The 15,179-nt window shown below is 51.6% G+C and overlaps 1 long non-coding RNA gene across 1 annotated transcript; it reads left to right on the plus strand.

Moving 5' to 3' along the window:
- On the plus strand, positions 429-14,870 carry LOC108638270. The gene is made up of 3 exons (XR_001919701.1): positions 429-472; positions 9,359-9,641; positions 14,489-14,870. It is a non-coding gene; the product is annotated as an uncharacterized LOC108638270 (long non-coding RNA).

Raw genomic sequence — 15,179 nt, forward strand, 5'->3', positions numbered from 1 at the left:
TCGCGCGGACTTCAGGCGCGTCCCGGGGTGATGACAGTGAGGGCCGTACCCCGCGTCCTGGGACTAGACTTCTCGATCCTCGCCTCTTCTTCCCCCACCCCCAGCATCCGGCCGAAGAGAAATTCCTCCATCTGCCAAAGCTAGAGTAGAGTGGGTAGGATGGATGCCTTCCCCTTGAGCATCCGTGTGTCCCCAAATCACCGCCCATCCTGTCCCCCCGAGCTTCGGGCTCCACTCCGCTGGAGCGGGCTCGGCGGGGCGCCGAGGGGGGAGCGAGCGTCCGGGTTCCGCCCGGGGCGGGCTGGGGAGCAGGGTGGCCGCGGGGGTGCCGCGCCGAGAGGGCCCGGCCGGCCTGACACCACCTGGCGGAGTCTCGGGGAAGAGTCTTAAAGGCGCGCGCTCCCCGCGCCCAGCGCACTCCAGCGGGAGCCGCCGAGAGCTCGCCTCCCTCTCCCGCCCGGCGCCTCGGGAGGTAAGTGCGGTCCGCAGGGCCGGAATCCGGGCCAGGGGAGGCGGCCTCCGGGCGGCCCCGCTCTCGGGGAGCTCGAGCCGGGGGCTGTGGTGGCCGGGCGGCGCGCAAGTTTGAAGGCCTCGGAGGGCAGCTGGAGCGGCAAGCGCCTGGGAGGGGACGGCGGGGCACCCGCGGACAGGGGCCGTCTGGGGGCAGCTGTCCCGGGCGGTGATGCCCGGGAGGCACCGGCGCCCCGCGCACGCTCCAGCCTCGGCCCCGCGCCCCGCGCACTTGGCGCTCTCCGGCCGCGCCCCCGGCTAGCCCAACCGGCGGGAGCCGCCACCCGGCTCCGCGCCTTGCCGCCCGCCCGGGGCCCCTGCAGCCCGCTCGCCCCGCGGTCGCGTCCGGTCACGCCGGCAGGTCGCGCTCGGCGGCCGGCCAAGCCCGCCCCCAGACCCGCCGCGCCCGCGCCCGCGCCCCGGGCCACCCCGCCCGGCCTCTCGGCGCTGCGCCCCTCGCCTTCCCCAGCTCCAGTCGCTCGCTATTTTCACACCTCCCGGTGCCCCGGCCCCGGCGCCTGATTCAGTGCTTAGTAATTAATTTGGCGTTTCAGAATGGTCAGCGGGCTGGATAATGGGCGCATTCATCCCCCGGGCTAATCTGAACAGAGGTGGGAAGAAAGGCTTTCACAGACAGAAAATGCCATTCGCTGAGCGCTCAAAGGGGCTGTCACTCCCAGAATAAATCGCCGCCGCGCCCGCCGGCTCCTCGGGCCATTTCCATACAGCCCGGCCCGCGCCGCGGACCCGCCGGCCTCGGCCTCGGCTGCCGAATCACTCACTCGACTGCCTTCGACGGGAAAGTCGGGCGACAGCGAGACCCAGGCGGGGCCCGAGGGGAAACGGGGAAGTAGGGGGCTCGGGTTCAGGCCGCAGGGGACAAAGAGCTTGATTAGAAAATCAAATGCTGAACTGGAAGGGAGGCGCAGCTAATCCGAGGCGCAGACTTTGGAGCTGGGCTGGGGAGTGCATCGTGCGCGGCCCAGAGCCGCGCGCGGCTGCCCGGGGTCGCACGGTGAGATTCTGGATCTCGAAAGTGGAAATGCGATCCCAGTGCACACTCAGAGATCGTAGAGGCAGGGCGCGCTGATACTGTCCCGACCCGCACCAGACGTTCGATCCCGAGTTGCCGCGACACCAGGTCTTTGCCAGCAGCGGGGCTGGGGAGGGTGACAGCGTGCTCTTCGCGGCCTCCGGCTCGCCACTCCTGCCGGCTCAGGGTGTACCCCCGGAGCATCAGCGGAGAGAGTGGCGGCGGCTTTATCTTCTGACCTCGGGTCGCCCCGAGTGCTGGGCACGAACAGTCTGCGGGCTCTGAGAGCTGGTGCCTCTCCTTGGCAGGGCTCCCTGTCCTCGGGCGAAGGAGGATCGAGCGCTGCAGCCGCAGCCCTAACCGGGATGACCTCGCCCCGAGGGCGCCCCCAGCCCGGCTGTGGAGCTTGAGGGTGGGTAAGACCGGCTTGGCCCTCTCCAGGGTGAAGCTCCGGGCAGTTGATTTTCCTGCCGTGGAGGCTCACCGCGCATCCACTTCGTGGGACAGATTTGGCCCAGGGCCCTCCCGCCCTCCCGCCCAGTGGAACCCTCCCATTGGGGGAAGAGAAGGAGCTCTGTCCCTAAGGTGCAATAGGCTTCCCTGGTGGCTCAGACGGTAAGGAATCTGCCTATAATGCAGGAGACCTGGGTTGGATCTCTGGGTGGGGAAGATCCCCTGGAGAGGGAAATGGCAGCCCACTCCCCTATTCTTGCCTGGAGAATTCCCTGGACAGAGGAGCCTCCTGGGCTACAGTCAATGGGGTCACAGAATCTGACACAACTGAGCAATTAAAACACACACACACACACACACACACACACACACACACACACCCGTGCTCCTCGGAGAGGCTGGAACAAGGGAAGTAGCTGGCTGGAAGGGGCGTTTCTGGAATGGCCAGATGGGTGTTCCAGGGTGTGTCGGTGATGGAATCCCTGCCACTCACCAGCTTCCGAGCAGAAGTCCATCCTCCCTTCTGAGTCTCAGTTTCCTTGCCTGCAAAACAAGGATGAAATGAGGTCACACTTGGCTCCAAGTGTGGGGCCTTCGGTGGAAGGAGTCCACACACCACTCACACCCCAACCAGCAGCACCCTCCCCGGCACCTCCCCAAGTCTTCACCAACACCTCCTTGGAGTTTAAGGACTCCCTTGATTTTTTCTCTGGCTGCTTCCATCCAGCCTTGCTGCTTCTGGGTTCTGGTAGCCAGCTTTCCTTGAAACCACATTCTAAGAGCTGGAAGGGGCCTTTCAAACAGTCTCTGGGCTTTGTACAGATGGGAAGCTGAGACTCAGTGGTTGGCTGGTGGGTGTCATCCAGCTAGTTAATCTGGGGACTTGCCTGGAGAGGATTTCATGCAGGGAGGTGAATCCCAGACCTGAACATCATCTCCTCCCCTCAACCCTCCAGGCTTTTCTAGGCTGGGGGAGGGGCCCAGAAATCTACCTTTTTTTTTTTTTTCCCAGTTGTGGCTTGTAGGATCTTTAGTTGCAACATGCAAACTCTCAGTTATGGCATATGGGGTTTAGTTTCCCGCCCAGGAATCTAACCCTGGTGCCCTGCATTGGGAAGGCAGCGTTTTAGCCACTGTACCACCAGGGAAGTCCTCAGAAATCTACATTTAAAACAAGCTCCCTAAAGTCTTTCAATGCATGTGGGACTGAAACTATACTTAGGGAAGCCCAGCCCAAAGTGAGCTCTTTCCCCAGCAGTCCCTTCCCTAATGGGATCATGGGCCCTGCTTGCTTTTTGTGGCCCGTATTCGATAGGCAGAACGACATTTACTGTCACCCACCATCACTGGAGGCCCCCAGTGAGTGGGGTGCACTTCTAAGAAGAAACCTCAGATCCCCTGAATGCGCAGCCTATGAAGCAGCAGCTGTGGGGGTGCTGAGCATCCTGTCAGACAAGGAATGGTCCAAGTGGGTTGCAGGGTGACTGGATGTTTTGCCCCCAAACCTAGGGGCCTCCTCTTCCCAACACACTTTCCCAGCTGGACCTAACTCTGTGCACTGCAGGCCCCACACAGACAGTACAAATGTGCCCAGAAGGCGCCCCCACCTCCCCTCCCTGCGAGCCAGGCAAACCTGGCCCACGCCAGGGAGAGCAGCCCACCGGCGGGATCCGTGCCAGCAATAACCCAGGTGCGAGCCGTCGCCTGGAACCACGGACACCTGTCCTTCACCAGGCTGGGGCTCAGAAGAGAGGAAGGGTGAGGGGGCACAGGGGGAGGCCTGGAAGAGTGAAGGGAAGTTGGGATGTGGGGAGAAGCTGTTAGGAACAGAGGGGGGACGGGGAGGGGACGAGTCCCTATTTATGTAAGCCGTTTGTAGCTGCGGATTGTAAAACTGGGCAGGATTCTCTGGAGTAATTCATAGTGTTTGGACAAGACAAACATTGTTCTGCTTTAAACAAACCTCCAGAAAGGTCAGGCTGGTTCATCCCTTTGCTGTGAGTTGCTGAGACTATCCAGATGATGAGAAAATCAGATCCTAGTGGAGGGGGCCCAGGCAGAAGGCAGCCGCCTCCTGAGCCCTTTGGATCTGGGGTAAGGGCACCCAGCCCAGGGAGGGTCCTTGGCTCCTGCTGAAAAGGGCTGGCTCCTACTCTGCAGCCTGGAGACGTGTGTGCGTACATGCGTGCCTGTGTCATAGGTTAGTAGATGTTGATGATGCCAGGATTATCTAGTTCTCCAAGCAAGACCAATGTGACCTGCAGTGTGAGTGGTCGTCAAGTACGTGAAGAGTTACTGGGAATCAAAGACCCAGAGAAGCAGAATTTGATTCACTAACCTCAAGCCCAGATGTGCTCCTGGACAAGAAACCTCTGCTTCTTCCCTAGGGACATCCTGGCCAGGCCCCTTGCTGTTCATTTAGCAAACATTTTTTTTTTAATTTTGTTTGCTTTTGTTGTTGTTTTTTCTATTTTTTGGCCATGCCATCCCACATGACATGTGGGATCTTAGCTTCCCGACCAGGGATCAACCTGTGCCCCCTGAAGTGGAAGCATGGTGTCTTACCCACTGGACCTCCAGGGAAGTCCCTAGTAAACATTTTTTTGAGTGTCTAGTATGTGCAAAGCTCTGTGCTGGGTGTTGGGCAGATACTAGTGAGCAAGAATGATGCTGTCCCCAGTCATGGGGCTTATGGTTTGCCTTACCCTCCCCCTGCCTCTCTTCTCCAAGAAGAGAAACTTCTCACAAATTCCCTTCCAGCCTCTCCACCACTGCCCTTACCTCAACAAGCTTCCTGGCTGAAATCCAGCAGACCCATTCCTAGACCAGACCTGGCAGTGAGTGCAGCATTCTGTAAGTGTGAGCTGCCATCACGATCGTGATTATGACTGTGGTTGTGATGATGGTTGTGATTGTGATTCCGGCTGTGGCTGTGATTATGGTTGTGTTTACGACTGTGGTTGCTGCTCTGAGGCTCCACTCTTGACAGATCTACCTTGACCCCAAGCTGAATCAGATACTTTTGATTGATAGTTATTATTTATGCTTATTGACTTATTATAACTATTAATTGGTAATTAGGAAAGGATTATTGACACTATTAACACCAAAGTCCAGTTTTTCTGCAGTGCTAGGGGCACTGTCCTGTATATGAGTTTCTGTTGCCTGGGGGCAGTTTGTCATCCTCTCAAGAGGGTAGCATCCTTGTGGTAACCATGGTGATGGTAGAGGCACTGGGTTAGCTGGTTTCACATGAAGTTATTAAAATTATATTTCTTTAGGGCTTCAGACTTCGGACATCTCAGGGTCTTTTGTACATGCTTTTTTTAACTCTATACTCCTGATATCTATGGAAGGAAGGGAGGGAGGAAGGAAGAAAGGAAGGGGACAAATGATAATACCATCCACATTTTTCAGAAGAGGAAGTTGATGCTCAGAGAGGTAAAATGACTTGCCCGCTGTCAGTCCAGGCTGCTCTAACAGAACACCATAGACTGGGCAACTGGGGCAACAGATGTTCATTTCTCATGGTTCTGGAGGCTGGGAAGTCCAAGATAAAGGTGCTGGCTGATTCGGTAACTGGTGAGGGCTCTCTTCCTGGTTTGCAGACGGCTGTGTCCTCTTATGGTAGAGAGAAAGGTCTTGTTTCTCATGTGTCTTTAAAAAAACAATTTAAACAATTTAGGTATAATGGATATGTCACATTCTATTAGTTTCATGTCTCCTTTATGAGGGCACTAGTCCTATCACGAGGGTTCCACCTTCAAGATCTAGTATTGTGTTAGTCATTCACAAAGGCCTCAGCTCCAAATAGTACTGTGCTGGGTATTGGCTCTTCAAATGAATTTGGGGGAGGGACACAGTCATTCAGTCCTTGGTACCCACGGTTGCAGAGGTGTGAAGATCAGGAAGTGTGTATGCCTGGAGCATGATCCAGGCCTGTACTATCCTGCTGCCCACTCAGACAGCTCCTGGCAAACCCGGGCGTCCCAGGTCCCTCCAGTCCCAGGGACCTGGGACCCCTGGGAGGCCCCATAAGCAGGGTGCTCAGCCAGAGACAAGGAGGTAGTTCCCTAGGCTAGGTCACATCCATCCAGCCTTGTGACTAGTTTCTGGCATCATTCTGGGGCCTAGCACAGTGGTACCCCCTGCCTGTTGGTAGCATCAGTGAGGGAGAGGTCCCCCTCCCCCCAACTCCTACTTTCCCTTAATACCTTATTATCCACGCACTTACTCAATCTATTTGGAGTCAATGGTCCATGGCTGTTTTCATCTCGCACCACCTCTTGGAATTGGTCCCCTAAGTCTTCCCCCTGTGTGACGTGTAGACCCGTAATACCTCATTTTACTGACATTTGGGGAACATAAGGTGTTCCACATAATTGATTTTTGCAGTTAACTGAAGCTTACTTCTTGAAGCATAGAAACTTTTTATGTAATCATTTGCTCCTCCAGAATCATGATTTTTTTCTCCACCTAATTTAGCAGAATTGAATATAGCAGGTATTCCCTAGGTGTGGTTGAATGGGTAACCCACAGCCATTCCAAGGAGTCATTCTGAAGCCATCTCTCAGAATATCAGCTTCTGGGCAATTCACTCAGCCCCCCTGCCTCAGTCTCCTCATTGTTAAAGGGGAGCCCTGACTCAATGGATGTTCACTAAGGGCTGCTCCTATACTTTCCTAGCTCCTCTGGGCTCTCAGACAGTAATGCCCTTGGAAAGCTGAGTGGTTGCAAGACCTGCCCTGATCCCTGGGTGGTGGCTGGAATGGATACTCCCATCAGCAGTCACTTCTCAACCTGTTATGTCCCCCAGTCACCTATTCCCCTAGGGTCCTGATCTGTGATTCTCTGTGACCCTAGAAGAACAGAAGATGCCTGACCTCATAAACACGGCTAAGTGAAGTATTCTGGCCTCCGTGCAAACTGAAATCCCTGGATATCATGGTGACTCTTCTCTCAAAGGCCCAGGAGACTATTAACTTGTTTCTGAACTGTGTTCTGAATCGTAAAGGATTCTGAGACCCTGGCCTCCAGAAAGAGAGACCTGGCAAGCGGGGGGTCCTGAACTCAGCATTGCATGAAGTAAGGAACAGGGGGACATGGCCACACAGCCCATGGGAAGAAGAAACAAAGGAAGACTTCGGAAACATCCCAAAGCCAGAGTGTTAATGCTCCCTCTTTTTGTTCCTTTCACTTACCCCAAGCTTGCCTCTAAGATTTCCAAGGGACCTGCTGAACCCTGGCATTTCTACTATTTGGTGGTGTATTAGTCCTGACTGCCACTGTACCAAATTCCCACAAATCTGGAGGCTTAAAACAACAGCAATTTATTTCCTGGCAATTCTGGAGGCCAGACATTTGAAATCAGTGTCACTGGACTAAAATCAAGGGCTGTGCTTTCTATAGAGGCTCTGGAGGAGAATCAGTTCCTTGTCTCTTTCAGCTTCTGGTAGCTGCCAGTATTCCTTGGCTTGTGGCCACATCACTCTGATCTCTGTCTCTGTCTTTGCCTTCCCTTTTCTATTTTGTTGGATCTCCCCCTCCCTCCCTCTTATAAGGACACATGATGGCATTTAGGGCCCACCCAGATAATCCAGGATGATCTTCCCATCTCAGGATCCTTTACTGTCATCACATCTGCTGAGATTCATTTTTTGCCACATAAAGTAGCATTCACAGGTTCCAGGAATTAACACATAGATATCTCTGAAGGTGGGGGTAGAGGACATGTTTCAACCTACCTCAGTTGGTGACATCAGTTGTCCATAATGTCATGCTTTGATTGATTTTAGTGAGTTTGTAGTACATTCCTATCCTGTGCCAGGCAGTCTGTTAAACTCTGGGGATTCAAAGAGTAAAGACCCAGTTCCTCTCTCGAGAAGTTGATGGACTAGTCAGGGAAGTATTATGATATGAAGAGCCATGGGAAGAGCCTCCAAAGCCTTGGAGGTACCCAGAATTCATTACTGAGTGCTCAGATTCCTTCTCAAAATCTGCAAAGCCATGTGTTCTCTAGCCTGCATAGTGACTTCTTTGAGCTCACCTCTCAGCACTCCCATCTTGCTCACCAGGCCCCTTGTTCGTGTTCCTTACACAAGTCAAGCTCTGCCTCAGGACCTTTGCCCTTGCTGTCTCCTTCCACTGGGGTGCACACTCCCGCTGTCCCCCTGCTGCCAGCATATCCGCCCGGCTCCCTTCCTTAGCTCTACTGGCTCCCTCTCAGAGCTTCTCCTGCCCCAAGTACTTTGTCTAAAACTCACCTCCTCTCCTGGCACTGTGCCCCCTTATTCTGCTCTATTTGTGTTTCTAGCACTTACCGCCATCATTTTTGAGATGTGATGACTAGAACTTCCCAGAAGAAGATCCTAAGCCCAAATGCATTCTGTTTTTATTTCTGGTTCTCTTACCTTTCTGGCCTTAGGAAGATCCTGAGCTTAATTTCAAGTGGATCAGGATGGGATTTGAGTGGCGGCTCTTCTAGGGGGACTTATAAATGAGAGGAACCGTTCGTCAGTTGTCACAGTGACGTGTGTATGTGGGGTGTAGGACCTAGAAGCTTTTAGTGGACAGGAGTCAGGGACACTGCACATCCTGTAGTAGACACAGGACTGCTCTGCCCAGTGAAGAACTGTCTGGCCCCAATGCCAATAGCACCTGTGTGGAGTACTTACCTTAAGAAAGGAGTTGGTACTACAGTCCTAAAATAGTATTTTTCAAGTGTATGTGATAATCTGAGTTTGCCTGGTGGCTCAGATGGTAAAGTGTCTGCCCACAATGTGGGAGACCCGGGTTCAATCCCTGGGTCAGGAAGATCTCCTGGAGAAGGAAATAGCAACCCACTCCAGTATTCTTGCCTGGAAAATCCCATGGATGGAGGAACCTGGTAGGGTACAGTCCCTGGGGTCACAAAGAGTCGGACACGACTGAGCGACTTCACTTCACCTTTTAAGAGTCCTTCAGATGATTTTGTCCCCAATACATCACCTTCTGCCGAACCTGTGTGCCATGAACCATTCAGCTTCTAAAGATCCTCCAGTTCACCTTCTTCTGCCTGATGTCGCTCGGGTGTCACCTCTACAAGTGAGGGGATTCCCTCCTTCAGACTGTGTCTGGGTGTTCAGTGAGCTGAGCCCCAGCTCTGGGTCCAGAGGTTTCCCATAATTTCCCCCTTCTCCAGAGAACCGTCCTTTTATGTTCACCCTTTGTTTCCTTCCTTCATGGCCAGACTTCCACCCCTGACAAAGCTTCCCTGGACGGTGACCCATTTTCTTTATTGTAATAGTGTTCAGGGTGGGACCTTACAAAAGCTTTTTTTGCAAATGAAAATAAATTACATCTGCTGGTTCCCCTTATCCACAGGCGGTTTTCACCCCTTCAAAGAGCTCCGGTAGATTAAGGGATTTGGCGGGTTTGGGGTTTGTATGGGCTTCTTTGCCCAGCTCCGGAATCCTCAGCCAAGAAGCCGGCACTAGGGGAGGGCAGCTGAAGAAGCTGATCAACAGCACTGAGGCCTGGACAAAGCTCGGGGAAACCTACGCTCTAGACCCACCTGCTCTCCTGCACTCCTTCCAGAACAGTCAGATCTCCTGGCGTCAAGTCCAGGGGCCTGGGATCCCTTGGGCGTCTCCACGAGGCTGACCAGGTGAGCTGGGCTCTCAAAGCCTCAAAATGAGAGGAGGCCCCTAACTTCTTCCAGGGTGAGTGAGTAGTTATGAATAGTATTATGAATAGTGAGTATTATGAATAGTTACAAACAAACAAACCTCAAACACCCTCAATTCTCATATACTCAGTCTGCCAGCTTCTTTCCTTTTACAGGTGCTTTTTTAATCACTCAATAAGGTAAGTGTGATGGTCCCCATTTCGCTGGGAGAAAACCAATGGGTTTCCAACCTGATGGGTGAAGCAACTTGCTCAGGGTCACACAATGAAGTTATGAGTTGGAATCAAGTTTTGTTTAAGTCAAGTTCTTTCTGTTTCCAAAAGTAACACAATCAATTCAGACCCCACTGACTCTTCTGGAGAAGCCAGGTACCCGCATCAAAATCCCCCACTGCTGTAATTTCCAGTCTATGTCAGGAGTCCTGGAAACCACTTCATTTAATGTGTGTTCTCTTAACTGGACCAGACATGCTCAGAAGCACAGTCAAGCCAGGCCACAGCTCAAACTTCTGGTCCACCTGGACCCCATCTCTTGTCCAGACACAGCTGAGACCCATTTGTGTCAGATAACGTCAACCAAGCCCGTCTTGCCCACAGGTGCCGACTAAAAGCTCTGAACCCTGTATCCAGACCATTTCAGTTCCAATTCCTGCTCTTTTACTCATCAGTAAGACGAGCTTCAGCAACTTTCCCGAGTCTCTGTAAGATGGAGCTAGGACTATCCCAATCTCATAAGATTCTTACAAGGATTATGAGTGCATGATTGACAGAGTGCTTAGAAAAGATGAAGGTCCCTCGGGTCATCTTGTTTCTCCGAAGCCCTCTTTTCCTGTCCTCCTTCCTTGTGAACCACTGGCCTGAGCAGCCCCCACGGCCCCCCGGCTACCCCCGCCCCGTCCCATTACGGGATGTTCCCTCCCTGCATCCTCACCTTGTTCTCTGGTTGCTCCTCCCAGCCCACCTTTATGCTGACCCTCCAGCCTGGCCCTCCCCCAGGCCCCACTCACACTGTTCAGAGGGGCTCTTCTTGTCCACACCAGAGGCACCCAGCACCCAGGCAGGGGGAGCTCTTGTTCTCCTCAATCTCCATTGTTCCTGTGATCTTCGTGAAACTGACAGCAACTCCCTGCTCCTATAAGGCCGGAACCACACAGCTGTTCCCCCGTCCACATCTCTTCCATGCTGACTCCTCTCTACCCAGGTCACTCTTCTCTTTCTTTGAAAACGTTGATGCCAAAAGCTCAGCCTGTGTGCACTGGTGCTGCATCGGATCTTGGAGACAAGAGTTCTGGGTGCAGTAAAAAGGGATCCCCTGGTGGCTCAGTCAGTAAAGAGTCTGCCTGCAATGCAGGAGACCTCAGTTCAATCCCTGGGTTGGGAAGATCCCCTGGAGGGGGAAATTCTCCGGCATTCTTGCCTGCAGCATTCCATGGACAAAGGAGCCTGGAGGGCTGCAGTCCATGGAGTCACAGAGTTGGACACAACTGAGTGACTAACACTTTCACTTTTCTTTTCAAAAAGGGATAGCTTTATTGCGTTGCTAGGCAAAGTGGGACACAGTGGGTTTGTGCCCTTCAAAAACTGTGTGTCCTGACCTAGTGGAATTTGGTGAGCAATGGTTCAAGGGTGGGGTTGCTAGTACGATCAGGCTGTGTACAGACCGGATTCCTTTCATCTGGCCTCAGCTGATCTCCTAATCTTCTCTGAAGAATGCTTCCTCAAGTGAATGCTTCCTCATCTTCCATTTGTTGGGGGTTTCAGTTCTGCAGAAAAGCTCGAAGCTATTACTCTGTGCGTCCCTTGAGGTGGAACCAGGATCCTCTCCCAAGGCTTCTGCTGTTTCTTGACTGCTCCCCACTTGTCTCTGCATTCCCTCCCTTCCCTGGTTAGCAACTAGGTGAACCAGCCCTTTGGAACACAGAGGTCAGGAGGCTGAACAGAAAGGGTCCCATGCCCAAGAGCCCTACAGGGTCCTGCTCAGTTTCCACAGAAGCATTTGGGTCAGCGAGCCCTGATGCCAGTCCTGAGGATCTTCCATCCCTAGGTGGACAGCCTGTCTGGTCGACTTCATCATCTCCATTCACCTTTTCTGCTTCCCAGCAGAAACCCATCTCATCCTCTGTGGGCCTTGTCATCACCTAGAGCTATTCCACCTCTGGAATTCTTGCTGTAGACATCCAATTTTAGACCATGGTCTCCTCAGTTATTCCCAACTCATGTCGTCTATTTTCCTGAGCCTCCAGACCAGCTCTGTCCAACAGAACATTCTGTGATGATAGAAATGTTCTTTATCAATACTCACTCTCCAAGTCAGGGCAACAGAGGAACCGAGCTTTAAATTTTAATGCATTTTAGCTCATTCAAATTGAGTGAAATGAGCCATGAGTGACTACTGGTTGCTTTTTTTTTTTTTTAATATTTATTTGTCTATATCGAGTCTTAGCTGTGGCACGCAGGATCTTTTAGTTTCAGCATTCGAATTCTTGGTTATGGCCTGTGGAATCTAGTTCCCTGACCAGAGATCGAACCTGTACCCCCTGCCTTGGGAGCATGGAGTCTTAGCCACTGGACCATCAGGAAAGCCACTTGGCTACTGTCTTGAAAAGTGAACGTGTTAGTTGCTCAGTTTTATCTGACTCTGTGACCCCGTGGACTGTAGCCCACAAAACTTCTCTGTCCATGGAATTCTCCAGGCACGAATACTGGAGTGAGTTGCCAATTCCTTCTCCACGGGATCTTCCCAACCCAGGGATTAAACCCAGGTCTCCTGCATTGCAGACAGATTTTTTTACTGTCTGAGCCACCAGCACGGCTATAGATCCTGGCCTTTCTATTTCCTCTGCCGTTGGTGGCCTGTCTTCACTGCCTTCTCTCTTCAGTTTTGTCTCTGTTGTCCATCACATCAGCCAACTTCTTCCCTTTGTCCCTGTACCCCACCTCCTGGAAAACAAACCAACCTTCAACTACGGATTAATCCAGTCATTCTGCTTTCTCCAGGTCTACAGTGGCCACTGAGCATTGCTGGGGCATGACTTTCCTGGGTGGCATTCTTTCTCCTGGATGGTCACCAACCTCAATAGGTCTTTGAATTCTAACCAGCCTGCATTGTCCCCTTCTCATTAATGACCCAATCAAGACTTCCTGCCTTTCCAAATCTTCTCCCTCGCTCTCAGCAGGTGGCGTTACTTCTTATGTCTTTGAAACAAGAGACGCTTTCAGACCACCTGACTTGCCGCTTTAACGAGGCTAGTTTTATCTGTCTTCAACCTCCTTCTTCTCCTTCCTATCAACATTTAGGCAAGTTCAAATAGCCTTATCTTATAAACAACAATAAAAAATCCCAAGCTTCCTTCACTCCCATGTCACCTTCCAATCACCCTATCTCTTTCCTGCCACTTGTTTTCACACTTCTGGAAACTTGTCTTCACTGGCTATCTGCACTTTCTCACCTCCCATTCAATCCATAACTTGGGGCCGTCTGGCTTGTGTCCATGTCACTCTTCTGCCACTACCAGTCAAGGTCACCAAGGACTTCCCTGTCATTCAATCCAAAGGACTCTTTCAGATCTTATCTTGACCTTGAAGGCATGTGACACTGCTCACCACTCCTCCTTGCTTGAAACTTGCCCACTGGTTTCTAGGAGACCTGAGTCTCCTGCTTCTCTTCCTCTTATTCTGGGTATGGTGTTCCTTGGTGGCTCAGCATTAAAGAAGCCATCTGACAATGAAGGAGACATGGGTTTGATCCCTGAGTCAGGAAGATCCCCTGGGGGATGGCAACCCGCTCCAGTATTCTTGCCTGGGAAATCCCATGGACAGAGGAGCCTGGTGGGCTACAGTCCGTGGGGTCACAAAAGAGTCAGACATGACTTAGTGACTAAACACCACCACCACCACCACTCTGGCTACTTCTACGTTTCCTGAAACTTCCACATTCTCATCTTCCTAGGGTGATTCTCAGGCTTCCCAGGTAAGGCTTAGGTGTCAAGAATGGTGTCCTCCACCCCCCACCCTACCCCCGAGTGCATTCCTGGTCCAAACACCTGGGAATGTGTTTTCTCACCCAAGAAACTCACTGTGGTGTTTTGAACATCAGTTTGTATTGTGAATCCCATTGCTCAGAGCCTGACACGCCTTTTTGGGTGTGTATTTATAACTGTCACTTTGAGAAGTTCTCACAACATTTGGACATCTGTTTTTTTCATTTGCCTCCTCAAAGGGCAGTCTGCTGTAGGGACACTGACAAATTAGAGGACGTCAGGAGAGGCTACAGGGTGGGTGGTCAGCAAAGTGTCCTGTGAGAACTCACTGAAAGAACTGGGGGATTTCCCCGGTAGTCCGATGGTTAAGACTCCGCGCTTCCCCTGCAGAGGGCCCAGGTTCCATCCCTGGTCAGGAAACTAGAGCCTGCATGCCACAACTAAGACCTAGCACAGCCAAACAAATAAATAGATATTTTAAGAAAAAGCTCGGGGACAGAAACAACATAGCAGAAGGAAGGCTTCAGAGTGCTAGCCAATCTGGTCTTAAAGATATTTCAAACTAGACCATGTTGGGTTGGAAGGGAGTGGGGTAGCCCGGCGTGCCTTTTTCAGACCCGTCCTTGCGAGGCTGTCTTCTTGACTCATGTTCTGGTGTGATGCTCTCAGCTTACACGATGGCCCATCACAGAAACCCTCCGTGAAGTTTGGGGATACTTAAGGGTGTCTGCTTGTTACCTCACACTGTGGTCTCTTTAGGAGGCCCTCCAGGACAAATTCCTGACTGATTTTAGTACTAAGAATAGTTGTAATTCTTTTGAGTAATAGGTCTGTTTTTCTCTCACAGGCACTGGGAATTTGTGACTGACATGGTCTTCTTTTCACTTGGGCTTTGGAAAAGCTTCAGGACAAATTTGTGGCCCACCCCCAGGAAGTGAATAGGGCAGCCCCAGAACCACTTTACCTTGATTCCCATCTCTGCTTTGTCTTCCCTTGTGGTTTTTCTTTCTCCTCTTAGTTCTCCTTATTTTACCATACACAATCAAGAACAGGCAAGCAAAAATAAACAAAAATCGCCTGTAACCTCACTATCCAGAGATACCCACAATTATCAGTGTTGTCCTTTTATGCATATTTAAAAAAAATAAAAATGAGAGGATACCATGCCTACCTTTTGGGGGGGCATAGTGTTTTGTAACTTGCTTTTTTCGTTTTATGTCACCAATATCTTTCCATGTAATTAAATGTCTTTAAACAACTTAAAATTTCTATGAAGATCTAATAATGTCATACTACCAACTGATATGTCTACATCCATTTGCGTGCCTGGCTTTATGTACAGTCACATATACATGTATATGAAAGTACACCCACAGAGATGATCTAAGGACAATATTTGTATACACATATTAGAAGCTATAACATTCGTATGTGTCAACTCATCTGATGCTCACAACCCTATGAGGTAGAGCTTATTGTCCCCCTTTTATAAATGAAGAAACCAGGCACAGAAAGATGCAAAAGTTGCCAAGGTCACA

Source organism: Capra hircus, chromosome 19, assembly GCF_001704415.2.
Source record: "Capra hircus breed San Clemente chromosome 19, ASM170441v1, whole genome shotgun sequence".
Taxonomy (NCBI): domain Eukaryota; kingdom Metazoa; phylum Chordata; class Mammalia; order Artiodactyla; family Bovidae; genus Capra; species Capra hircus.